Source organism: Nipponia nippon, unplaced genomic scaffold (assembly GCF_047370975.1).
Source record: "Nipponia nippon isolate SJK-2023a ecotype South Korea unplaced genomic scaffold, ASM4737097v1 scaffold_4, whole genome shotgun sequence".
Classification (NCBI taxonomy): domain Eukaryota; kingdom Metazoa; phylum Chordata; class Aves; order Pelecaniformes; family Threskiornithidae; genus Nipponia; species Nipponia nippon.
The window spans coordinates 57,581,752-57,599,136 of NW_028262358.1; the positions used below are offsets into that span (position 1 = coordinate 57,581,752).

Sequence of the window (17,385 nt, forward strand, 5' to 3'; positions counted from 1 at the left end):
AATTTATGTTGATATACTATATCCTCTCAGCAAAAAGTATAATGGTTCTATTTAATTCCAAATCAGTATGTTTAGGTGGTTATTTTAGTAAGAGTAAACATAGCTACAGGAAAAAAAAAAAAACACAAAAAATACAAATGGAAAACAAGATTAAATAAATTATCAAAATACTCTTCTTTTTTGCTGATTTAAATAACTTAAAAACGAAAATTAAAATAATTTCAACTTAAACAGTCTTTCTAAAGGTAATTTTACTTTTCCATGTTTTGCACTGCCACTGTAAATGCCAGACCTGTCCCTGGCCCCCATCTCAGGCCACAGGCCCAGGTAGGGCACCTGCAGCCCAGTGGCTGCTTTCCTGCTCCGTGTCCCCGTGCTGTGGATATGGCTGCTCAGCAGCTCTGTCACCTCTGTTTGATATACAAGCCATCCTGGGAAAGCGCAAGTTGCCAGAGCGGTGGGGTGGGAAGGAACGAGGAAGTCGTCTGTCCACCTCTTTGCTGGCCAAGTAAATGCGGGTGCAGAAAGTTCTCATTCCTGTCAGAGCAAAGTGCAAGCTTTCTCTGGGGTTTGCCAGGGGAGGGTGTACTGCTCAGTGAATAGTATCAGTTTCCAAAGGTCAGCTTTCTTAGAGATACTTCAAGTATCAAGAAAATACTTCTTTTTCCATGCTCGTGTCATTAGGTTATGAGCCACCCACCCTACTGTTGCTCATCCACCGGTGGGCATGCCTGTAACAAAGCCCCGGCAAGGTCACGTTTCCTAAAGTAGTTTCTTTGAAACACAAAATCTCAGACTTGTCCTGTTGAGAAACAGCTCTCCTGACAACTTGACAAACCTTGAAAAACCTGCTGCTTCTCATTTTATTTAACAGCCCTCCTATCTTTCTTTTAAGATGCTTACAAAAATCTGAGAGACCCAGGAGAAATCATAGTATCATTTGGAAGGAGTCAACAAAATTACTTATTGTTATATCCAATTCTCAATCTCCAGCATGGCAAACTTTTTACTGCCTAGAAAAGAGATGGGATTTTGAGAGCAGGAGCTATGTACTTCTTCTGTAAAACGTTTGTATTTTACACTGCTGTTCTGCAAATTTGAGCTTGCGTGTGAAAGTATGAAAGGAACTGACACAGAAAAGGGTCTGCATTGCTGGGGTTTTTGTGGTTATCAGGGCGTCGCAGTTCCTCATCATTGCTCCAGGCATGTTCTATATCCCTGACAAAAATTTGTTATTCTAAAGCATATCTTAAATCATAGAATCATAGAATCATTTAGGTTGGGAAAGACCCTTAAGATCATCAGTTCCAACCGTTAACCTAGCATTGCCAAGCCCACCGCTAAACCATGTCCCTAAGCACTGCATCTACCCGTCTTTTAAATACCTCCAGGGATGGGGACTCAACCACTTCCCTGGACAGCCTGTTCCAGTGCCTGACTACCCTTTCAGTGAAGAAGTTTTTCCTAATACCCAACCTAAACCTCCCCTGGTGCAACTTGAGGCCGTTTCCTCTTGTCCTATTGCTTGTTGCTTGGGAGAAGGGACTGAGCCCCACCTTGCTCCAACCTCCTTTCAGGTAGTTGTAGAGAGCGATAAGGTCTCCCCTCAGCCTCCTCTTCTCCAGACTAAACAACCCCAGCTCCCTCAGCCGCTCCTCATAGGACTTGTGCTCTAGACCCTTCACCAACTTTATTGCCCTTCTCTGGGCATGCTCCAGCACCTCGATGTCCTTCTTGTAGTGAGGGGCCCAAAACTGAACACAGTACTCGAGGTGCGGCCTCAAATTCAACACCAACGCAGCTAGAGATGCTAACTTACCTTAACTCAGAGATCACTATGGAGACCAAGGCTTAGTTATGATAGAAATTGTTCCCAGACTGGTGAGATGTCTACCTCACCTGTTTCCCAGATTCCTGCTTGATGTCAAATGAAGCACTCGGTAATTTCCTGTGACACACGGGGCCGTCAGCTCTGGTGTTGGGAGCAGACGCTCGTCCTGCTCAGCCAGCCCCCAGATGGGGTGGAGAAGGCACCCCTCAAACTGGCCGGGAAGCTGAGTCCAGGCTGTTGCCTCTGCCTCATGATCAGTACCCGTCCATACTCATTTCAAGACAGTATAAAGTTAGTTTTAATAATAGGAAAAAAATACCCTGCCCAAGTATATAAACAGGTAGATAGGAAAATAACCTTGTGGTAGAATTTAGTCAAAATGAAGTATTTATGGCTAGATTAGATTCTCCTCTAGTAAAGATGGTTTGAAAATTATTAGACTATTGCTTGCCAGAGGGCAGGTTGATGAATTTAAGAAAATTTATGACCAGTTCAAATTATGCTACTGTTAGAGAGCAGATAGCATGTTTTTTTCTTTTATGTGTAAGCTGATGGTGAATGGGATGGATGTTGTTTTGGTAGCTATTGATTGCACAGTGGCTTTGTGCATCCAAGGTTTCAATAGAGACCATCTGAAAGCAATAATTAAACATTACTTAAATATAGTATACAATTTAAAGCTCTCCTGCCTTCTTTTGTACACTTCTATTCCATCCTTGACAGTTTTCAGGATCAAACCACATTCAAAGAGGTTGAAGGGCAATGGTGACAAAAAGAGAGAGCATAAAAATAATCCATTGGAATATGTCCATTGGAGACATGATCAGCTGTGAGAGTGCTCATCTAGACACTCAGCAATGCTTTAACTGTTACAATATTAAATGCCTTTGATTTCTCATTAATACTTTGCAAAGTGGATTGAACTGCTTCCCCCACTGTTTGTGCTGTTTGTTTTAACCACTCCTTTTTATGATTAATCTGAAATTTAAGAATCTAGATACTAATCCAGCAAAGCACATAAAATGTGACTAGTCTGATTAGAATAACTGGAATTTCTTATGTGCTTAAATTTAAGCACATGTGAGTGCATAGTTGTAGTAGTGCCTACATGAAAAGGGATAAATAAGGCAAATATGGAGAAACAGAAAATAATGTGAACAACGCTTGTAAAAAATGAAAGATGAGTTTAAAACCAATACTTACATAAACTTGATCATTTGCTTACTTGGTGTAAGCATGATTGATAAAGCAGTGACAAGTTTAAAGTCTAATATGTTAGAACACACCACTAGTTTGTCCTTTTGTTTAGTGCATGTTTCTGTTTTCCTGATATTGTGGTTCAAGGTAGATGAGCTTGTGAGATTTTGTTTTGTTTTGTTTTTCTAATGAAACCATTTTTTCTACGCTAGAATGCGCAATGCTATTCAAATTTTTACAAAACCCGACATTTCATGAAACTGAGTCGATTTCCCTAAGTTTCATATGAAAAAATAGGAAAAAGTTATACAGAAACTACCCTCCCATCAGCAAGCTCTTACTTGATCGAGTTACCTTTGGTGAATTTCAAAATGTTTCACATAAAGGAGTATAATCCTCTGAAATGCTCTGTATGTTACCTTTCACAAATCATTCCTTGAGATTCTCCTTCCTTCCATCTGCTTTCAGCGGCACTTCACATTTTTGATAGAAGCAAGAAGGCAGATTTTGCATTAGCACTGTGAGATATGATACCTTCCTTGGCTTTTAATTAGGTTTTCATAAAGCAAGTATGTTTTCCAGGCTGCAAGATTTTTAACTGAGACAGATTTTTGTGGTGTTTTATTTATGTGTATTAAACCATATTTTAATACCTACAAATGAGTGTCCATAAGCCTGGGTATTGTCTGAGTAAATATCTTGTCACCAAGATCCTTGAAGTTTTAATTACAGCCTTCCTGGTGTCTGACTGCTTTTAGCCCAGTATGATATTTAGCTTGACTTTTAATCAGACTAAAATTTACAGCACTTTTAAGTCCCCGTTGGACAGTCAGGATATAGATGTAAATAGCTACACATCCTTAATTTGTCTCCTTATCTGCTTTTCTTTTAGATGAACTTTGAAACTGTATTATTGAATTACTGCACTGTTGAAACAAAAGAAGACTCAAATAAAGACATGATTTGTATGGACGTTGCTACACAAAATAAAGCTGCATTGTAGTTGCCTCGAAAAATCAATGTGTCATCACATTAAAAAAGGACTCCTCTGCCGTAACAGATTATTTTTGCTTTGCAGGATATGAAAATGCCATTTTATTCTTTGCCCTTGAAAAATCTTTCTTTCAGCACAGGGAACAAATGCTTCTACCTTTATCAGGTTTCTTTAGCTTATAACTGTATAACTAGGAAAAGTAATCAATTACAAGGCATGGCAATCTGGCCTTCAGTAATAAAGATAAAATAATAATCATTTCGGTCTCAGAGGTTATGCAAGTCCATTGTTCCCTTCCTTTGAGGCATCTGCTCATCCTGAGTGTGATACAGAGCACAGTATAAAAGGACAAGTTTTCACAGACACAAATTTTGTTCCCCAGCAGGTGGGTCTTAATCCCGATGGAATTGCACCTGGGAAGTAAAGCAGATTTCGAATCAGTATGTTTGATAGCTCCTGGTAGTTGTGCTGAAATCAGCCTATCTAGGATTAGATCATCACAGAACAAGCATTCTGTGCGTGCTTACACTATGCACTTACATAGTCTTTCATGCTGGATTTTCCTGTGTCTTCCCACAAAGTGTGATGTGTCTTACGTTCAAGCTTCCCTTTATTCTAGAACCACCCAGCTCTTGCACATACTATCACCTCATTTCTCAAGGCACTTAAGCCGGTACTTAACTTTGTGTCCAAAGATTTTAACTTGAAATAGTTGAAGTAGAATGCTGAAAAAGGCTGTATTCTTTTTGAATCATGGCTGGTTATACAAATGTGCTATTTTATCTTTCAAGCTCTCATGCTAAGATATTTGTAAAATAAACCAGTAAAGTGACAAAATACAGAATTTTATGGTGATGGTTAGGGTGTTCTGCCTGCTGATTTTCTGTAAATTCCTTCTTCCTTCTCCTTCTTTTGCAGAGATCAGAGGAAAGTACAATATTAACTTCCATAAACCTTGACCCCTCATTGTATCTTTATTTTTCTCCTTCTTATTGTATCTCATCACCCAAGCATTTTGACTAACATGCTCCTGTTTCCATGCTGTGCACTTCCCATTTCAGATGAGAAGCGTCCCCGCTTTATTTCTTCTTGGAAAGGATCTGGGGCTCTCATTTAAACACATCAGCAATATGATTTGGGAAAAGTCAGGGGAATCAGGCATTTCTATCTGTGTTGACTCCCTGTCATATATATCACTAATTCATAGGAATATTATCCATTGTATGAATTATAGTTTAATGGGAGCTGGATTGAGTGCTCTGAAGTTAAGCTCTCACGTGGCTTACTGTAGGCTTTCAGTGTGATACTGAACGAATTGGTTCATGTCTCAGTGTCGTGGTTTTCCATTCATGATAAAGGGATGACGGCAGTATTTCCTTTTTTCAGTTCTTTCTCTTATCCGTTTTGAGCGTGATCTTTTAGCTGAGGAACTTTTTTGCATTTGTGTGTTAGGTTTCATAACAGAAGCGCTGGGAACAGACTCGGGCCCTACTGCCACTGCTGGTAATGGGCGGTTTTGTGTTGCCTTCTCATGTAACATCCTGTATGCTTTCCGGGAGATTTTGACTGAACTGTTTAAGAAAGACACGGATGCTTTCATGTAATTTGGGAAGTCACAGGCAACTTTTCTGTCCTTGGAAGCTCGTGTTTCTTTTCTGTATCCTCAGTCCCTAGTTAGCGTAGTTTCTACAGTGTTTATGCCACCATAAATGTCTGTAATAATTGTTCAACTTGCAGCAATCTAAAGATGGCATGATACATAGCAGAAAGAGGGATATTTACTACATTCATAGTATTTAGCTGGTGCTGGCATTCAGTGGAGAGACTAAAGTAAATGTCCAACAGGGCAATCTTACAAAATGAAGAAAAGCGGTCATTTTCTGGAAATTTATGATATCCCACTTAGCTACGTCGTTTTATAAAGAACGCACCTTCACAAGTAGTCTTCTTCATGAGTCTTCATTACCCATGCAAATGCGGTCTGTAGAGGCTCTAGAGTGACTGAGGAATCAAAGGAGGAAATAATTCTTAGGAGTGTTGCTTTGTTGGTCATTTCTAGAATTACAGGTGCAGCCCCGAGAAGTGGTTAAGTGTGAAAACAACTGTTAAATTCAAATGAATTTTAAAGGGCATTAGGCAATCAATGTTAATGTTACCTCAGTGCATTTGAAAAGGAATGGAGGGTAATCAGGATGTTGTGTTACAAACATTTCCGTATCAGTATTGTACTATTTCTTTTATATTGTTTTTTCTCCCCTGCAGGGCCCATTAAAACATTCAAATCTGAATTTCTGTAAACTGTACAGTCTCCTTAGTTGTCTACATATGTAAGTAAAAACTAATGTAATTACAGTAATTTTTACATCATACCAGGGAAGTCATGTAAATCATCATTAAAAATGGTTGAAGTATGAACTTATTTTTTTATTCTAACCTGACAAAGTTTTTCAGAAAGTTGTTAGGCTTGACAGGAAAGTAGAAGGAACAACTGAGTAATTGACAGGATCCATTTAATCCCGTTTATCCGTGAGTTTGATTTTCCCAGGGCAAGAGCTATAGTCTGCATTGTCATGCAAGGAGAAAGTTTGAGTGTACACAGTACGTTATCCAGTCTTTACAAGTGATCAAGCATAAGAGCAGACTCTTGGCTATGTTTGCATTGCTCTCCATTTTATTTTATTTTTTTAATGGAGAGTAGTTTGTTTTTATAGATAATTTTGTTTAAGGTTAAAACAATGGACAAGAAAAGTGGAAATGTTTCGCTCTGCACTCTGATTGCGCATGCTGTAGTTTGGAAAATGGATTTGCTCCACTGGGAAAGCTTCAAATCGAGGCAGCACGCTTTACGCCAGACGCGCTGTAGGCAGGCACAGGGTGCGTGGCTGTAGTACAGGGAAAAACCCGTGGAGGGGCCTGGCAGCACTGCGCAGTACCCCCGCACTCATACCCCCACACACGTACCCCAACAGCACCTTCTGGCCCTGCGCCCTCTTCCTCTGTGCATCAATGAGCCCCACTCACCAGCTTACATGTGGGTTCATTTTGGAAAATCCCTGTTAACTTCAGTTCAATTCTGCGCTTCTTAACAACAACAAAATAAATAATATTAGTAGTAAGAGACCTGTTGTGAATCCACCGGTGCACAGGGCGAAGCCGCTCTGAGGGTCTGCACGCTCGGGCTCACCCCCGCTGTGAGGGGATAGGACCTTTCACACCCTTTTCCCTTGATCTTTACTCCTCAGCCTCTTCTAAAGGCAGCAAAACTCGAGGGCCTCATCCCCTACGGTCTCCCGATGAAGGCTGTCCTCCCCTTTCCGTGTCGTACTGGGGTTTCTGATCCTATTTTCCCAGCCAGCCATGAACAACATCCCCGCTGGTGGCTGGGGTGCCTGGCCCCTGCAGTGCACGGGCCTTGTGCGGCAGAGCAGCTCGCCCGCCCCGGCGGAGATTCGGCACCAGCAGCCGCCAGCTGTGCCCCCGTAGCGGGAATCTCCACGGCGCAAGCTCTTGGCACATCACCCCTTTTCCTCTGCATGCCATTTGCCTTCTCTAGGCTACCGCCTTCACGACCAGCCTGGTCCCTGATGGACATCACTACCGCCTTGGCCCTGCCCGTTTCTTTTAAAGCCTGTTCAACTCATTTCTCCAATGGCCGCACAGCGGTGTATACCTGATTACTCTCTCTCAGTCCCCATAAACCAGTGAAAAGGGCTGTTGGCAGCAAAGGTGGAGTAAATAAAGGTATGACTAGGCACGAGCATGTTAAACAAGTAAAAGCTCATGCAGCCAGTGACTGAGCAGGTGCTCTCTGCTACTTCCAGCCAATTGAATTAATTAGCTAAATGGATTTGGGAGATCCATTCCGTGTCCCACAGGCCCTGTCCTTCCTGGCAAGCATCTCAAGACAAATGACAGTCGTGCGCACCATGGTATTTAGTCTCTTTGATGAAAAGCTTTGATCTGTGCCTTGTTTCTGTGGCCGAGCATGAGGTGCAAGGCTGGACAGGATCTCATGCAGGATCACCTGGGCTGTTCACCTGTTTTCAGGGAGGATCAAGCATACCTCTCTTCGTGTTGACAGGTGTTTGTCTCAACCGCTTCCATTGCTTCCTGTGACAGCATTACATGTTATACCTGTAGATAATCTGCTGCCAGGCTGATCGTCCTTCTGTTAGAAAGCTTTTCTCCGCAACTGCATAATAAGTCTTGTCTTATGCATGATGGACATGGAGAACAATTAGTTACTATCCTCTTCTCATAACAAACTTTTACATATTTTAAATGTGTTATCATGTCTTCTCTTAGTCTTCACTTTTTCTAGACTAAACAATCTAATTCTTCCAACCTTCCCTTGTTCTATATCTGTTATCATTTTTTGTGGCTTTTACTGGGACTCCTTCCAACTGTCTCCTTCCTCTGACAGCCCGGGAGGCAGAGCTGGACACAGTAATGCAGTCAGGGCCTTACCACTGCTGGTAGAGGAAGAATAATTACTTGATTTGTTTACAGTATTACTATGAATATATATTAGGCTGCCTTTTTCTGCAACTGGATATCACCCTGATTTATAATTTGCTTATACTCTGCTATAACTCCCCTGCAGATCCTTTTTGCATTACAGTTGCCTAGCAAGTCTCCTTTCGATACTTGTGCACTTGAATTATCCTTCTACAGTAATTTGCACTCTTTGTGGATCTAATGCATTAATTTCAGAACATTTATCCAAATTACTGTGATCATGCTGAATTCTAATCTAATCTTGTAAACTGTTTGCAACCTCACCCAGTTTTATATCACATCAGATCTTACAAATCTCTCTTTTATCACCAAAGTACCAGATCCTTAAATACACGAGGGATCAGAACTAGCTTGTTTTGAAGAACCTGATGAAAGGTCTTTGTCTGGTTGTGCCCACCTCTCTGGTGAGAACGCAGCAGTTATGTTGTAGGACATAGCCAAACATTGCTGAGCTCGTCACTGTGCTGACGTGCAATGACCCAAGGTAACTGGCATTGCAGCCACCAGAGGGGACACCCAGATGCTAAATTGGCCTGCGTGGAGCTCCAGGTGACGGTACCAGTATTCTCTCAGGCAGAGCTTATTTTGAATTAGCAAGGTTGTTCTATGCTGCACTTCTTCCTCTAACACATTTGCAGACTTTTTTCTTATATTTCATGTTCTTGCTTGTCCCTGTGTCTTTGCATGGTGAATTCTTTGCAATTCTCCCAACATGCTAAGTTGCATGTACTTACCAATACCTTTAAAATTACTCCTTTAGGGCTTTAAGGTAATTAAATATCTCCTAGTGTAGCATACTATTCACTTACTCTGCACCGGGTTAATTTGCTGCTGTGCCTTTAGTGCTGCCCTTCTGTAAACTCGTCCTCGCATCTGAGCTCTTCCCCCCTTGGATCGCCTTTTCCTGGGGGGGTCCTGGATTAGTCCGGGGAGCTGGCTGCGGCTGCATTCCCTGCACTCCCCTAGCATTTGTCTGCTCTGTCTTTCATAGGAATCATGAAATCTTTCAGTTTATAGTCACTTTCATTTGATTTTCTTTTCATTGCTAAATTCTTAACAGTTCTTCTACAAAACTAAAGTTAAAGCTAGAACACCACCACCTGTGCAATGCCTTTTACCATGTTATGGCCTGCCAGATTACTTCTTCAGCAAACACCTGAGTATCTTTTTCTCCAGGAGAAATAAAAGATGCGTTTAGTACCAAACTTTGTCCCTGCTGTAATTTTGAAAGCCTTTTGAGTTTTTGCATGCTTTCATGGGGGAGTTCTTCCATCCAGGAAGCCAACAGAAAACTGTTTTAGAGGTTGTCTTCACTGCTTGAAGTAGCCAAGGGAGTATTTTTATAAGCTAGTAATCTAGTCCTTTCTGCAAAGCAATTGCAACTAAAAACCACGGCCTGCTGTGACCTCGGAAGCCTAACATTGTTTCAAAGCACATTCTGCAGCTTTTTAAAATATGTCTGAAAGACACTTCCTGAAGAAACTATGAGGGGTGCTGTGTCATATCAGTATAATGACAACCACCGAGAAACGAGGTGTAACCTGCTACGACCTTACCCTTGTGACAGGTAGTCAACACACAGCATAATAAATATAATCTTCCCTGAGCAGAGGCTAGAACAAAGCTAAGTCTGACAGGGACTTCTACAACCTATATGAATGTAAAAAAAAGAGTTGAACAAGATAAGTCCTATAGTGGTACAACACCCAATGAGCGCATTGGTCTCAGAGTGAAAACTTTATGGTTGATCTGTCTCTTATGGGCCAAACTGCCACCCCGCATCTGCAGCCTTTTTTTCCTTTAGGAGAGGATATATGCAGTTCAGCTATTTGAGCATGTTTCTTGTTTTCTTTGTTTAAAAAATGTTCTGTAGCAGTTATTTCAGAGCTCTGTAAATGGACGACAAATAGCTGCATTTTAGTTAAACCATGCTGTGGTTTAACCCCAGCCAGCAACCAAGCACCACACAGCTGCTTGCTCACTCCGCCCCGGTGGGATGGGAGAGAGAATCAGAAGAGTAAAAGTGAGAAAACTCGTGGGTTGAGATAAAGGCAGTTTAATAGGTAAAGCAAAAGCTGCGTGCACAAGCAAAGCAAAACAAGGAATTCCTTCCCTACTTCCCATCGGCAGGCAGGTGTTCAGCCATCCTCAGGAAAGCAGGGCTCCATCACGCCTAACGGTTACTTGGGACACCATCACTCCAACCATCCCCCCCTTCCTTCTTCCCCCAGCTTTATATGCTGAGCATGACATCATATGGTATGGAACGGCCCTTTGGTCAGTCGGGGTCAGCTGTCCCGGCTATGTCCCCTCCCAGGTCCTTGTGCCCCCCCAGCCTACTCGCTGGTGGGGTGAGAAGCAGAAAAGGCCTGGACTCTGTGTAAGCACTGCTCAGCAATGACTAAAACATCCCTGTGTTATCAACCCTGTTTCCAACACAAACCCAAACCACAGCCCCATACTAGCTCCTATGAAGAAAATTAACTCTATCCCAGCCCAAACCAGCACAAACCAGAACTTTCTTTATAGCCATTTCTTACCCTGCTATCAGTGCTATTTCAGTAGCTCTGTGGGTAACAGCAGCATTTTTCTTTCTTCGGAGGTTCCAAATATTAGAATGATTTTAGGGGAGTGGTTTTGGATTCGGTTTGTATTCGTACTGATAGGTTATATATCATGTGTATTATATAATGCCTGTAATTTAAGAGTCCACAAAGAAAACAAAACATTTATTATATTCTGAGGCATTTCCAGGGAGTGAATAACTATGATTAACTGAATAGGCCATTAGCTACCAATTATTCTGCTCAAATACAGCTGAAATAGCATCTCTTTAGTGGTAAAAATATTTGGCAGCACTGCACTCGAAAAAAAAACTTTGCAAATGACATTTTTGGAAAGTCCTCTACATTCTTAGGAAACTCCAAAGAAGTTGTATTTAAAGGCACCAGACTTAATTTTCCTAGGCTGAAGCTGTTCAAGAAGTATAAGAAGTATATATTTTAAGTGACTATTACATTTCACCAATCTTATGCCCACATAGTAGGAATTCAATAATTAAAGTAGCTATGATGATAAAGTTTTCTTTGGATTTATTAAGCCTTCTCACTCAATTATCTCCATTATACTGTATGTATTTATCTCTGGTCAGATGTGTGTGTTCTCCGCAGTATATATGTTTTTCAAACTATTTATATCACTGCAGAAGCATGTTCTACAATTAGAGAAAAAATATATATTGGTTCATTTTATAATAGCAGAATTACTAATGAAATACTGATAGCAAGATATTTCTATTAGTGATATGAGCCAAAGAGCATGACCTAACAGTTAATAAGTTAATTACCTTTTTTTTTTACTTCTTTTTTTTTTTTTTAATGCTATTTTGGCATTGAGATAGATTGTTCTTTTTAGTACATCTTAAACACCACCCATTGCACTGCCTTGTTTTATTTACTAAAAACTTTGCTTACAGTAAAGGAATTTTCCTTTGTGCTGAATTTTTGTTCAAAAGAAGAAACAGAATATGTCTTCAAGGTAAAATAAGGGTCTTCAGATTATTTTTTAATTTAATATTCTTGACAGCTTAATCTGATTGGAAACCAACCATCTTCTGAAGTTTCTTTATCTTCCTCTGCCTCAAACAACTTGTTAATATATTTTCATGCTTTGCATGATGTCAAGTCTCTTCAGAAATGCTGGTGGTAGTTACAGTAAGAAAAGGTTATAGTAATTAGCAAGAATATTTCTGGTTTAAGTCCTTCGGTGAAGAAGAATGATATGAATTTGGCCATGCTACTCTCGGGAGACCCTTGGCATCCAGAGCAGGCTGTGTTCCTCCGCTGACTAAAGCTGATGGATAACTTTCTGTAGATTGAGGGGTCTGTGATGGAGCTGAGGAACAAAGACTGTAGCTCTAGTGAAAGTCTTTTTTAGAAAAAAAATATTGTCTCTGCACAACTGAACTTGAATTTGACTTTAATTTTCCCATTTCTGAAAAAAATTGTGTCTACTGACAATAGTATGTTTGAAAAATCTAAAGGTTTTTAAGCACCTAATATTGAATGCCTGACAACTTTGAAACTTCACAAGATTTTAGCAGTGGGCATGTACAAAAGGGATCATTTTAAAAGCAGTAGTATCAAACAAATGCAACTACCATTGTCTAAAAACAGATCAAAGTCTTTATTTGTCAGACTTAATGGAGAAGAATAGTGGCAATGGAGATGTTTCATGTGTTGACATGAAGAGTATCTGGGTTTGTATTTTAGAAGAGAAAGGTGGGCTGAGTAGTTGGTAAAATAATAAATTCTCTTGTCTTCTCTGTTAAGATTTCTTTTGGTTCTTGCAGTAGTGTGTATAATACTGCTTACTTAAGTATTTTGCTAATTATCATAATTACTTATACAGAACTATTTCAGTTGTTTTTTATTAAGAAGGACATTAAAGATTATTCTTTTTTTTTTTTTAAAGAGCTAGATTTAGGCATTCTAAAATGTCTAAAATGTAATATGAGTGCATGTAGAAACAAAATCTATTGAACAGTTCATCCAGTTAAACCTCCAGTGTGGATTTAATAGTAAGTCGCTGACAGAGCATAGCTGGCATAATAGCGGCCAATAGTCTTCAACAGGTGCCAGAGCCTTGCCTATTGCCTGAAGCTCTGTCGTCCCATAATGATTATCCGAGGCGTTTTTTATGTTGTGGTATTTAATCGGAATAACTGAAATAGATGCGCAGTAACACCAATATAGATTCAATCAATTTTTTTAGAATTTGCAGAGAGACAGCTAACTAGAAAATGGAGTTAATAATCTGAAAGAAAATGACCTACAGGAAGAGTATCTTCTGCTTATTTAATGCTGGACAGATCTACCATCAATACAGAGACATTTATAGAATAACAAGAGTATGGGAGTAAGAGGCATTCTGTTTACATAATTTATAAATTTGAATTAAAGGTGCCAAAACATTTTTAGTGCTAGGCCCGACAAGGCAGAATCAGCACTGGAATTATTGGCTTTCTGATCAATAGCAGCTAAGATCACAGAGAAACCACAAGTAATGTCAGATAACTTGTACCTAAAATAAAGTTATTTAAGGCATTAATTAAAGCTAAATATAAATAAATACATTTAGATGTAGACTGATATTTTCAAGCAATTTTCAGGATCTTTAAGAGAAGCTCTAGGTTGCAAGATTCACCTTTCATGGCTATTCATACTTTTCTAATTCACCAGGGAGACAACTCCTGCACTGCAGCTATTGGAAATGGTATTTCCACTGCAGAGTGGAACTGCGAAGGGCACGTGCGAAGGAAGCTGATGGTCTCCACTGCGTGGCTAAAGCCAGGGTGAAGACACAATTCTTAGACAGCAGAGGAGCATGCAGACACGGCAAACACATGCATTCTGCAGACTGGTAAAACCCTAGCAGATAACTGCAGATTGGTACCTTTCACCCAAAGGAGATGCTGAAAGACTGGGATGAAATTTAATAGTACAAATATAAAGTCAGGCATTTAAAGAAATAAACACAGTTTCTGCAATTACTTTTTGGAGGCAGTAAAATGAGGGAAAAACAAAGCGCGTTTATTAGTTGTGAGATGTCTCTGAGCCATTGGTGTAATACAGCTGTGTAAAAAAAGGTAAAATGCTATCTTAGGACATATCAAGCAAGGTATCGCCAGTAGAGATAGTGAAGTTATCAGCACCTTTATAGAAGGCCTTTGTAGGATAAAGTATGTAAGTCTCATCACCCGTGTTCAAGAAAGATTAAATCAAACTGGAAGAGACTCAGAGTTAAGCTAGGGAAAGAATAAGAAAACTAAGAGGCAAGAGGATGCTAACAGATGTTGACTTAATCTAGTAAAAGGAAGCCTGGGAAAGAGACCGTGATCACGGTCTCTCTAACTGCCTGCAAGTAGTGCGCACCTGAAAAAACAGAAAATCTGCTTATTGTATACACAAACCTCAGGGATATAAATTGGTCATGCATAAATGTAAGCTGCAAATTAGAAAAAAAGATTCTAGCCATCAGAGCAATGAATTTCTGGAACAGTAAGCAAAAAGATGTTAAAAAAGAAAAAAAAAACAGCTTTTAGGATAGAGCTTGACTGGTTAATGGAAAGGAATATGAGGAGCCTGCACGCTGAGACCTTTGTCTCCTGTTCCCCTACTTTGTACCCCTCCTATTCCACGTAGTGAAGGACTATGGACAGTTTTGTATGCTCCTGAGATTGCCGTAGGGAACCAGATGCTCATAGGTGTTCAGTGAGGTGGGACACAATAGTAAAAAAGCAAGAAGACACTTCAGCTGTAAGAGAGAAGAAGAATCTAGGTTTGTTGGTTGTCTTGGGATCTCCACAAGCCATCAGTGTGATACAGCCCTGACAAATGCTCAGAGAGGTGTAAGAGCTTCAAGTCCATTTCAGGGTAGGGATGCTGATTTGGGTTTCAGCTTGCTTCCTCCACGTTGTTGGAAGCCCAACCATCATTACTGCTTTGAGACAGCACAGGGAGCTGCTCCGTGCTACAGGCAAACAATTTGTTAGGTGATTCCAGCTGATACTCAGTGACTGTGCAATGACTTTTTAGCTACTTTGTCCCAGTGCGACCAGTTACGGGAACGCAACAGCCTCACAGCTGGGAGGCAGTGGCACCTGACCTGCATGTCAGGAGAGGTGCAGGCAGTAAGCCATCCCCCTCCCTGCTGGCTCACGCCAGGGGAAAGCAGCAGTTTGGGACAAATTACATTCATCTGTACCCTGGCAGCAAACAGCTCCCTAAATCAGCCACAGCCACCTGTGGGCTGCCCCAGCTCCTGGAAGGCAAAGAGGTCCAGGTTAGTTTAAGGCTTATCCCGCAGGACTGACGCAGCACGGGAGCAGTCGTGCTGTCAGCTCCCGGCTCTCCCACGGGACGTGCGGCTGTGTGGCGGGGATGCTCTCGCCATGCATACCGGCTCTCGGTGCCGCCCGACTCTGAGCCTGTCCTCACCGCTTCAGTGCAGCACAGAAGGGTTCACTTGAGCCGCCTCTGCCGTGTTTATGGATATGCCTTTGCCTTGAAGCAAACCAGAAGCATTCCTGCAGTCAAGCCCAGCCGAGGAGAGATTAAGGCTGCTCTTCGTTAACACCTTGAAGTGTTGTTTGCAGTTTCCAGCTCACACCCTCTGCCGTACTGTAGCCACCCCGATGAGCGCTTTTTGGCTTGAATGTAGATGGAGTGTTCTAGCAAGTATGTCAAGAATTGGCTCGTGGTCAAGATTCAGTCACATAACTGTGTAGACATACCCCAAAATGAACATAAATCTTTGTCTCCCTCATGGCAATACAGAGCAGGATAACTGCTTCAGCCTGCAAAGCTGGCAGACAGCAAATTTGGATGTTTCTTGTCTTGCAAATGTCAAACATTCAAAAATTCTGGCTTCAAAAATTATAAGACTGGATGTAAAATCTTGAAATCTTAAAATTAAGGCTCTGGAAATGCCTTTTATTCTGCCTTCTGTTTTTCTCAGCCTCTTCCGAGCCTATCACCTCTAAAAATCACATTTTGCACCTTTTCTTTGCATCTATAAGCACACAAAAATAAACTAAAAGATGAAAACTCACATTGTGACATGAGCAGCTCTCTTCAGAAGGAGAAGCTTTACAGAAAAACATCACGTCATGGAGCTCATGAGAAACTCTCCAGAGTTGACAGCACTGGATTTGATAAAGCCAAGGACTGAGTTTGGCCAGAGTTTGCGCAGCTGCAATGAGGATATAGTTTGGATTACAGAATTCTTGCTGAAGGAAGATACGTATGGAGTAAAAAAAACCAGGCAGAGATTACCTGAAAGGAGGGGAAGAAAGCGAAGAGGTCAGAGGTGGCTGCAGTTGTTGGCTTGTGCAGTGTGGTCCATGCGTTTTCAGTCATACACCAGGGAAACTGCTGCAAGGCTGTGAAATTCCCCCTCCAGCACAGAACTCGCCCACTCCCATAAAATGTTATCAGGTCCCAGGCTGTATTTTGGAGGACTGGCAACTGGATTATCACTTGGTGCCCTAATCGGCTCTGAACTACATGTATGCCACTGCATTCTGTTCATTTCTAACTGATATCACATATACCACCACATTCAATGCAGAAAAGCTTTTACAAGTAAACAGATTTTTTTAACATGTTATATAGGATTCTTTCTAATGATTTTAAATTGTTTTAAAGAATGGTATATACTACTATTTCTGTCTAGGTGAGAATTTTCTCATATTTTAAACTTTCATGAGATTGTTAAACTGGCAGATTCTTGTTAGTTTTAAAATATATATCTAAATAAATTCTTTAAAAGCTCAGAGATTTTGTTATCTATTGTAATTAAGTGTAATTTGAATTTAGCACATTGCAGCTTCCCCTTATGGTATCAAGACCCTTAGATATATTCTAATACTTCTGCTTAACTTTTGCCTGTTAATTTGTTAAAAAAAAATCAACTCTGAGAATCTTTTTGAAATACAGGTACAAAAATAATACAGCAATTCAGATATTGAACATCACTACTCATTTTTTCCAAAAAAAAAACCAAACCCTTAGATTGAGTCATATAAAACACCATCATAATTTTCAAATTTTCTACTGCCTGTTTAGATATGACATCGAAATATACAACATCACATGATGTTCCAAATGTTATTATTGCCTTGACAGAGTCTTCTCTAACATCAGAGACAGGGGGTTCATAATTTAATTCAAACGTACACAATCATCAGCATTTCCTTACTGTAAAGGCTAAGACACTTGACTTCAAGGAACAAACAGATCGACGTATTTAATTATCAGTAGTCTACTCTACCCATAAACTTTCA

General features: G+C 40.5%; 1 protein-coding gene across 4 annotated transcripts in view; it reads left to right on the plus strand.

The window, feature by feature from the left end:
* The window catches only part of SCAF8 (SR-related CTD associated factor 8), a 104,211-nt gene that overhangs the window by 80,731 nt on the left and 6,095 nt on the right, over positions 1 to 17,385 (plus strand). Inside the window, exon 21 of one of the 4 annotated variants that reach the window (XM_087773585.1) lies at positions 13,781 to 16,788. The exons of 2 other annotated variants lie outside the window; for them this stretch is intronic. The gene's annotated coding sequence lies outside the window, so the exon portion shown is untranslated. Of the gene's footprint in view, positions 1 to 3,920; positions 4,704 to 13,780; positions 16,789 to 17,385 lie in introns of those variants that run through there. One more of the 4 variants, XM_087773587.1, reaches the window with a different exon arrangement.